Below are 10348 nucleotides of genomic sequence, written 5' to 3'. Positions count from 1 at the left end.
AAGGAATTCACTTAAGCTATTCCTGATTTAACTGTAAGATCTGTACTTCCCACTTTCGTATCAACAGCCTCAAAATGCATATTGTAGACTTCGGGATATGTTACAGGTCAGTGTCACAACAAGATTGTGGAGAAAGAGGGGGAGGAGGCGGCATTTCACTCTCCAACAAGTGTTTACCAATAAATATGTGGCGGAAAATTAAGGGTATAGGACGGCTTAACATGTGGAAAATGAGATTTTCATTATTCGCTCATTGTATTTAACATTTATTATTCCTTTAAAATCGCACAACAACTTCAATAAAACACAGTTTAATCACTCATCTGCACACTTATTTCGCAATAATGTCACTTTTAAACTGCAAATCCTCTAAGAGCTCTCTTGAATCTTCACGAGTCTCTCCCTACAGCCTTGATGTGGATAGATACGTACAGCAACCAGAACTGTGTCTGCAAAATCACAAGGATTATTAAACAATTTTTGCTGTCACTAATTACAAGCAATATAATTGGCAGAGTAGATTGCTAATATTTGCTGTAATGAAAGCCACTCAATGGGGTATATTTCACATTTGCAAGAACGATCTCACTTAAGTAATTAAGTCCATCGAAACACTTACAAGGGAACATCCCCATCGCACCCCCCTCAGATTTAGTTATAAGTTGGCACAATGGATAGGCCTTGAAAAACTGAACACAGATCAATCGAGAAAACAGGAAGAAGTTGTGTGGAACTATGAAAAAATAAGCAAAATATACAAACTGGGTCGTCCATGCGTAAGATAGGCAATATTAAGAGGACTGTGAAGCGACGAGCGCCGTGGTCCCGTGGTTAGCGTGAACGGCTGCCGAACGAGAGGTCCTTGGTTCAACTATGCCCTCCACTGAAAATTTTGCTTTCTTTATTTTCGCAAAGTTATGATCTGTCCGTTCGTTCATTGACGTCTCTGTTCACTGTAATAAGTTTAGTGTCTGTGTTTTGCGACCGCACCGCAAAACCGTGTGATTAGTTGACGAAAGGACGTGCCTCTCCAATGGGAACCGAAAACATTTGATCGCAAGGTCATAGGTCAACCGATTCCTCCACAGGTAAACATGTCCGATATTTTGTATACGACACTGGTGACAGCATGTGCGTCACATGACAGGAATATGTTGTCGACCCACCTAACTAGTACACTTGGCGAATGGGTGAAAAGTTTCTTCTATCTTGCCCGATTTAGATTTTCTTGTGGATGTAATAATCACTCCAAAAAAAGTGATGAAATCTTAAGTTTTTCACATAAACTGAAAATAAAAAGTTAAAATTTTCAGTCGAGGGAAGATTTGAACCAAGGACCTCTCGTTCCGCAGCTGTTCACGCTAACCACGGGACCACGGAGCTCTGCACAGCACAGTGCCCTTAACATTACCTATGTTACTCATGGACGACCCAGTTTGTATATTTTGCTTATTTTTTTCGTAGTTCAACACAACTTCTTCCAGTTTTCTCGATTGATCTGTGTTCAGTTTTTCAAGGCCTATCCACTGTGCCAACTTATAACTAAATCTGAGGGGGGTGCGATGGGGCTGTTCCCTTGTTAGAAACTAACCTCTCGTCTGACGAAAACGGTCTAAAGACGCAGTGGCAATTTCTCCAGATCTGCTGACAATGATATTTTGAGTTATCAGTTTACTGAGTGACTGAAATGTAGTTCGGGTACCTGGGAACATAACAATACGTTAGAATTCATTTTCTAAACACGAACTATTACGGTACTGTATGGCTACTTACATATTAATTACACTATTAATATTTTCACAGTTGTTTCTTTAATACAAGATTAAAGCCAACGGAAGAACAAACGTAAAACATACTTACCAATGACATGTTTGTTGAGATGCAATTTTCTGTGTGGACAGATGTAGCTTTTTCATGCGGTGGTAAGTCGCAGAAATCGCAGGAGTCACAGAAATCGCAGAAGTAGCAGAAGTCACAGAAATCGCAGAAGTAGCAGAAGTCACAGAAATCGCAGAAGTAGCAGAAGTCACAGAAATCGCAGAAGTAGCAGAAGTCACAGAAATCACAGAAGTAGCAGAAGTCGCAGAAATCGCGGAAGTAGCAGAAATCGCAGAAATAGCAGTGGCGGAGGGATACGCGACTTGGTTCCTTAACTGCGACTCTTAACTGCGACAAATCACAGTTAAGAATCACAGATACTGAAAAGTAGCATTCACAGAAATCACTGATATCGGAAAATCGCAGTTTAGCCCATCACTAGTACTGCACAAACACACTTCATACATACGTTAACGCGGGAAAACGAACACTTCTCGTGTCCTCCAAAGAACCCCGCTCGTCAAGAGAATCTCTCAGTGTCTTGTCGACTATCGACTTGTCACTCCCACAGGGTAATGGATGAAATGCGATGATGCTGGCTTTGTAATGATCATAGTAAGAAAGAGACGCTGCTGCGGGAGGAGCTTTTTGCAGCTTATCTCAGAAATAATTCACATAGAGTAGTGGATGAATTGCAATGATTCTGGCTATGTAGTTGTTCTGTCTAGACACAATGAGAGGAAGCCGAAAGGCACGCGCTTAAACTCACGCAGGCTATTGTGAGGTCTGAAACAGGATACGTAATGAATGCTATAAAGAAAAGTACGTTGCTTCTGGAATACTTAACTTTAATCCACATTTGTAGAACATAGCTCTTGATGATACATTAATAGAATCTCAATATCACTTGAATACGGCGCCTTGCTAGGTTGTAGCAAATGTAGCTGAAGGCTATGCTAACTATCGTCTCGGCAAATGAGAGCGTAGTTGTCAGTGAATCATGGCTAGCAACGTCGGCTGTACAACTGGGGCGAGTGCTAATACGTCCCTCTAGACCTGCCGTGTGGTGGCGCTCGGTCTGCAATTACTGACAGTGGTGACACGCGGGTCTGTCGCATACTAGCGGACCGCGGCCGATTTAAAAGCTACCACCTAGCAAGTGTGGTGTCTGCGGGTGACACCATAGTAGTAATCAGACGAACAAAGAGACGCTGCTGCGGGAAGAGCTTTCTTCAGCTTCTTTCACAAACAATTCACGTAGGGTAATGGATGAGATGCGATGATTCTGGCTTCGTAGTAATCATACGAACCAAGAGACTATGCTGCGGGAAGTGCTTCCAGCAGTTCTTTCAAAAATAATTCACATAATTTAATGGATGTAGTGGGATGATTCTGGATTTGTAGTAATCTTACCAACAAAAAGGTGCTCATGCAGGAGAAGCTTTCTGCAGCTTCTTTTAGAAATAATTCACATAGTGTAATGGTTGAAGTACGATTATGCTGGATCTATAGTAATCAAACCAACAAACAGATGCTGCTGCATGTAGAGCTTTCTGCAGCGTCTTTCAGAAATAAATCACATAGGGTAATGAATGAAATGCAATGATACTTGCTTTTTAGTAGTCATACCAACATAGAGATGCTGCTGCGGGAGGAGTTTTCTGCAGGTTCTTTAAGAAATAATTCACATAGGGTATTGGAAGAGATACAATGATTCTGGATTTGTAGTTATCAGACAAACAAAGAGACGCTGCTGCGGGAAGAGCTTTCTGCAGCTCCTTTCTGAAATAATTCACATAGGGTAATGGATGAAATGCGATGATCCTGGCTTTATAAAAGCCAACCATACAAAAACACCTGCTGCGCAAGGAGCTATTTCCAGCAGCTTTCAGAAATAACTCACTTAAGGTAATGGATAAAATGCGATGATTCTGGATTTGTAGTACTCGTATGAACAAAGAGACGCTGCTGCGGGAGGAGCATTCTGGGGCTCCTTTCGGAAATAATTTCCATTGGGTAATGGATGAAATACGATTATTCTGGCTTTGTAGTAGTCATACCAACAAAGAGAGGCTGCTGGTGGAGGAGCTTATTGCAGCTCCATTCAGTAATAATTCACATAGGGTAATGGATGAAATGCGATGATTCTGGCTTTGTAGTAATCATACCAAAAAAGAGATGCTGCTGTGGAAGGAGCTTTTGCAGCTTCTTCCAGAAATAATTCACGTAGTCCAATGGAGGAAATGGGTTGATTCACGCTTGGTAGTAATCATAATAACAAAGAGATCCTGCTGCGAGTGGAACTTTTTGCAGCTCCTTTCAGAAGTTATTCACATAGGGTAATGAATGAAATGTGATGATTCGGGATTTGTAGTAATCATACCATCAAAGAGGTGTTGCGGGAGGAGCTTACTGCAGCTTCTTTCAGAAATTATTCACATAGGTCACTGCATGAAATGGGATGATTCTGGCTTTGTAGTAATCATACCAACAAGGAGAGGCTGCTGCTGGAGGAGCTTTCTACAGCTTGTTTCAGAAATAATTGACATAGGCTAATGGATGAAATGGGATGATGCTGGCTTTGTAGTAGTCATACCAACAAAGAGACGCTGCTGCGGGATTATCTTTCTGCAGGTACTTACAGAAATTAATCACATGGGCTAATGGATGAAATGCGATGATTCTGGCTCTGTAGTAATCATACCAAGAAGGAGGTGCTGCTGTGGGAGGTGCTTTCTGCAGCTTCTTTCAGAGATAATTCACATAGTTTAATGGATGAAATGTGATGTTTCTGTTTTTGTAGTAATCATACCAACAAAGAGAAGCTGCTGCCTGAGGAGCTTTCTGCACCTTCATTCAGAAATAATTCACATAGTGTAATGGATGAAATACGATGATTCCTAAAAAGAGACGCTGCTGCGGTAGGAGCTTTCTATAATTTTTTTAGAAAAAATTCTCTTAGTGTAATGGATGAAATGCGATGATTCTGGCTTTGTAGTAGTCATATCAACAAAGCGACGCTGCTGCGAGAGGAGCTTTCTGCAGCTCCTTTCAGAGATAATTCACTTAGGGTAATGGATGAAATGCGATGTTGCTGGCTTTGTAGTAATCATACCACCAAATGCCCTCCTTCGGATTGGAATAGGCACGAGGTATTCCTGCCTGTCGTAAGAGGCGACTAATTGGAGTCCCTCCCCCTCAAGGGGGTAGCTAGCACCTCCATCCGGAGACGGACGTTTCCACGACCTATATTTGTGGTCATTTTGGTTTTTCACTTCTTCTGGTTTCTTCCTTCCTTTGGTTGGTTCCTTTCTTTGTTCTTCTCCATCTTACTGTCTTACTTACTTTTTCCCTTGCCTCCTTCTCCCTTCCTTCTCTGGTCTCCGCCACGGCATTTGAGACTGTCTATCCTTTTTCTCCCTCTCTCCCTTCTTTTTGCTCTTCTTGCTTTCTCCCTGTGCGTGTCTGAAGGCCGACCCACGCATTTTTGTTCATAGTCGGTGATGGGGTAACGCGTAATTTTCCACCCCGGGTAGACAGGTAGGACACGTACGTGCCCCCTGGTAACGGCCAGGCCCAGGGAGGGGTGATTACCCGAGCTGATACCTTCCGAAAGTGATGATTGGTCCCTCCGTCCGTTTGTCGGGAGGTGTGAACAATCACCTAAGGCAGGAGTGCCCTCAGAGAGGGCCCCCACAAGGGAGGAGCGCGCCATCGGAGACGCTGGTAATCATATGGGATTCTTCCGCAATGGTTTCCTCACCTTCCACTATGTCTGCTCATAAGCGTAAGTTCACTGAGTCTCAGCCACAGACAGTTCTTCCATCGTTGCCACAGTTCCTTGTTGATTCTTGGTCTGACAAAGGTCACGACTTCTCCACGGTCAACCCTTTCATTATTCACATATGTGTTGACGCAATTGCAGGTCCTGTAAAGTCTTGTTCCAGATTACGGAATGGCACCTTGTTGTTAGAAACAGTCAGTGCCCTCCAGGCACGAAAATTGCTGCGTACTTCACTGCTCCACACCTTCTCTGTCCAGGTTGAAGTGCACCGCACTTTAAATTCCTCGTGTGGAGTCGTTTATACACTCTCCGTCGATGGATTGTCTGACGAAGAAATTCAGCACTACCTGTCTGACTAGGGCGTAACGGCTGTTCATAGAGTTATGAAAAGGGTTGACATGAACATCATTCCAACCCGCACTGTCTTCTTGACATTTGACAAAGTTCAACTCCCATTGAAAATCAAAGCAGGCTATGAGATAATCTCCGTTCGCCCTTACGTCCCCAACCCTACGCGTTGCTATCGGTGTCAGCGGTTCAATCACACCAGCCAGTCCGGTTCCAATCCGGCCAAATGTGTTACGTGTGGCAAGGATGCCCATGAGTGTGCTTGTCCACCTCCATCCCCTCGCTGCATCAACTGTATGGGTGACCACGCTGCTGCCTCTCGAGATAAGGTGTCGACTTTTGCTACTCGAAAATTATTCGCCAGTCGACAGCCCACCATGCCTCAGACAGGAAAATACAGCACTGTCCTTGCTTCTCCTCGGCCAACAAAGAAGGCGGCCATGCAGATTTGCGACCTCACCTTTAGTGCCATGGTCGTCAGATCGGCCAGCGCAAAGGTCGCCCATTCAATCTCACCACTTACGTCTGTCCACTCTATGGCTCATCCTTCATCAGGTTCTGCTAAATCTCGAGCCCAAAAGTCAGACACCAAGACTTCGGAAATGCCATTCCATGCTGCCGGTCGCAAGCTCTGAGCAGTCGTTGAGTTGGCGGCAACCTTGGTCACATTCCTCCATTTTCTGTTCACCCTATGTCCATTATCCACAGGAATATCCGCGGCATTCGAGCCAATCGGGTTGAATTGTCGATCCTCTTACGATCCTACTCGCAGGTCATCTTCTGTCTTCAGGAAACAAAGCAGTGTCCCCATGACTGCTTTGTTCTCCTCCATTTTCAGTCTGTTCAATTTGATCTCCCCTCTGTTGAAGGCACTCCAGTCCATGGAGGACTCATGATTCTTCTCCATGATACTCTCCATTATCACCCAATCCACTTAAACACTTCCTTCCAAGCTGTCGCCATCTGTCTTTCTCTAACTGGATACACGTTCTCTCTTTGTACTGAATACATTCCATCGTCCACACCAATGGCACGAGCTGATCTCCTTCATCTTCTTGGTCAGCTTCCATCCCCCTATTTGCTGGTTGGGGACTTCAATGTCCACCACCCGCTTTGGGGATCTCGACATCCTTGTCCACGTGGCTCACTATTGCTAGACATCTTCCACCAAGCGGATCTAGTTTGCATCAACACTGGGGTCCCTACATTTTTGTCTGCCTCCACAACAAATTTCTCTCATTTGGACCTTTCGGTCGGTACTGTTCCGCTAGCTCGGCGCTTCGAATGGTTCGCCCTTTATGATACACACTCGAGTGACCCCTTTCCATGTGTCCTTAGACTGCAGCCTCATTTGCTGTATATGCGCCCGCGACGCTGGTAGTTTGCCGAAGCCGATTGGACACTTTTTTCGTCTCTAGCGACATTCGATGACCGTCACTTTCCTAGCGTCGACAGTGAGGTCACACATCTTACCGACGTTAGTCTTACAGATGCGGAACGTTCAATACCACGCACGTCCGAATTGCCCCGGCGCCCCCCCCCCCCCCCCCCCACCCAGTTCCTTGGTGTAACGAGGCATGCCGTGATGCAATACGTGAGCGGCGACGCGCTCTTCGCGTTTTCCGCCACCATCCTACTTTGGCCAACTGTATCCGCTATAAGCAGTTCCGTGCGCGATGCCATCGCATCATCCGCAATAGCAAGAAGGCAAGCTGGAAATTCTTTATTAGCTCATTTAACAACTTCACTCCCTCCTCGGAAGTTTGGAGTCGAGTTCAACGGTTATCTGGCGTGCCTAGTTTCTCCCCGGTCTCTGGGCTCACTGTCGCGCGTGATACGATAGTGGACCCCGTCACAATTTCTAACTCATTGGGTCAACACTTTGCTGAGATTTCGAGCTCCTCAAATTACCCGCCAGCGTTTCTCCCAAAGAAACGTGGAGCGGGAGTGCAACCTCTTGCTTTCTTCTCTCAAAATCGCGAAAGCTATAATACTGTTTTCTCCATGCAGGAACGCCACCATGAACTCTATTCTTCTCGCTCCTCCGCCCCAGGACCGGATGGTATCCACATCCAAATGTTGCTGCATTTATCAACCCATAGTCTGCGTTACCTCCTTCGCATTTATAATCGAATTTGGACCGACAGTACTTTTCCCAGACGATGGCGGGAAGCTATCGTCGTTCCTGTTCCGAAACCTGGAAAGGACAAACATGGGGTATGGGGAATTGCCGTTTAGCTTGGTGGCTGGAATCCCGCAGTCTTTTAACACCTGCCCAATGCGGTTTCCGAAAGCATCGTTCTGCAGTTGACCATCTTGTTTCTCTCTCCACTACTATCATGAACAATTTTCTCCGGAAACGCCGAACAGTAGCAATATTTTTTGATCTGGAGAGAGCATACGATACCTGTTGGAGGACAGGCATCCTCCGCACACTGTTCTCTTGGGGCTTTCGAGGTCGGCTGCCCCTTTTTCTTCGCGAATTTATGGCAGAGTGCGGGTGAACACTACTCTCTCCCGTACTTTCTCCCAAGAAAACGGGGTACCCCAGGGCTCCGTGCTAAGTGTTGTACTGTTTGCCATTGCCATAAATCCAATTATGGATTGTCTCCTTCCTGATGTCTCGGGCTCCCTCTTTGTGGACGATTTTGCGATCTAATACAGCTCTCAATGGACCAGCCTTCTTGAACGACGTCTTCAAGGCTGTCTCGATTGCCTCCACTCTTGGAGCATCGAAACCGGCTTTCGTTTTTCTCCCAGTAAGACCGTTTGTGTTCATTTTTGGCGATGTAAGGAGTTTCTTCCACCCTCCTTACATCTAGGTCCTGTCAACCTTCCGTTTTCGGACGTCGCTAAATTCTTGGGTCTTATGTTTGACAGAAAACTGTGCTGGTCCTCCCATGTTCTCTATCTTTTGGCTCGCTGTCTGCGATCCCTCAACACCCTCCGTGTCCTGAATGGTACCTCCTGGGGAGTGAACCGAGTGGTCCTCCGCCTCTATCGTGCCTTAGTGCACTCGAAATTGGACTATGGAAGCATAGTTTACTCCTCTGCTCGGCCGTTTATTCTTCGTCGTCTCGACACGTTTAGTGTCTGGAGCTTTTTACACCAGCCCTGTTGAGAGCCTTTATGCTGAGACTGCTGAACCTCCGCTGTCCAATCGGCGAGCAGTCCTTCTGAGTTGTTATGCTAGCCATCTGTCTTCCATGCCTGCTAATCCAGCCCATGACATTTTTTTCGATGCCTCCTTTGATGTAGGGTATGCAGGCCGCCCCTCCTCCATACTACCACCGGGAGTCCGCTTCCGTCAACTGCTCCATTCTCTTTCCTTCCTCTTTCCTAAAACCTTCTTGACAACTTGGGGTACAGCACCGCCTTGGCTCCGTCCCCAGATCTGCCTGCTCCATGACCTATGTCAGTTTCCCAAGGATGGTACCCCCTTCACTTGTTTATCATCGGGCATTTTCTGCTTTATGTGCACAAATGAAGGAAGCCACATTTATTTACACTGATGGCTCAAAAACATCGTTTGGTGTAGGGAGTGCCTATATTGTTGGCGACACCCCAGATTAATTTCAGCTTCCCGGCCAGTGTTCGGTTTAAACTGTGGAGCTTTACGCTGTTCTCCAGGCTGTCCACTACATCCGCCGCCATCAGCGGATACAGTATGTTATCTGTTCAGATTCTCTCAGCTCTCTCCTCCGTCTCCAAGCTCTTTACCCTGTCCACCCTCTGGTCCACCGGATTCAGGACTGTCTGCGCTTGCTCCACCTGGGGGGCGTCTCAGTGGCGTTCCTCTGGCTCCCGGGATAAGTTGGTATCTGTGGAAATGAGGCGGCCAATATAGCAGCCAAGGGTGCAGTCTCTCTTCTTCGACCAGCTATTCGATCGATTCCCTTCACCAATCTATGGAGCATTTTATGTCGTCGTGTTGTTCTTTTATGGCACGCACATTGGTCGACACTTCCCCGTAATAAATTGTAGGATGTGAAAACTCTTCCCTGTGATTGGACCTCTTCCTCCCGAACGCGTCGTCGGGAGGAGGTAATTTTAACTAGACTCCGGATAGGGCACTGTCTTTTTAGCCATCGACATCTTTTAAGCGGCGATCCTCCCCCACTCTGTCCCCACTGCTCTCAGCTGTGGACGGTAAGACACCTTTTAATTGAGTGCCCCTATTTTAATCCGTTACGCGCCCGTCTACAGCTGTCGCCTGATATATCGTCCATTTTAGCAGATGACACGCGCTCGGCCGATCGCGTTCTCGAGTTCATTAGTGCCAGCAAGATGACGTCAGTCATTTGAAGCTTTTTTTGGGGACAACCAACCCCTTCCTGTAGTTGATTTTTAAGGCTTCCTTCTGCTTTTAGTTTCTCCAAATTTTTGAGGTTCGTTCCC

At 46.1% G+C, this 10348-nt stretch overlaps 1 long non-coding RNA gene across 1 annotated transcript; it reads right to left on the bottom strand.

Annotated features, from left to right (window-relative positions):
• Window positions 1–253: 253 nt before the first annotated feature.
• LOC126185079 (uncharacterized) lies at window positions 254–2125 on the bottom strand. Its single transcript, XR_007536939.1, has 3 exons — window positions 1861–2125; window positions 1592–1702; window positions 254–449 (listed from the first exon to the last, which is right to left on the bottom strand). It is a non-coding gene; the product is annotated as an uncharacterized LOC126185079 (long non-coding RNA).
• Between the last annotated feature and the right edge of the window lie 8223 nt (window positions 2126–10348).

This window comes from Schistocerca cancellata, chromosome 4 (genome assembly GCF_023864275.1).
Source record: "Schistocerca cancellata isolate TAMUIC-IGC-003103 chromosome 4, iqSchCanc2.1, whole genome shotgun sequence".
Classification (NCBI taxonomy): Eukaryota; Metazoa; Arthropoda; class Insecta; order Orthoptera; family Acrididae; genus Schistocerca; species Schistocerca cancellata.
Note: the sequence above shows the minus strand (reverse complement) of the source record. Positions and strands in the feature narration are given on the sequence as shown.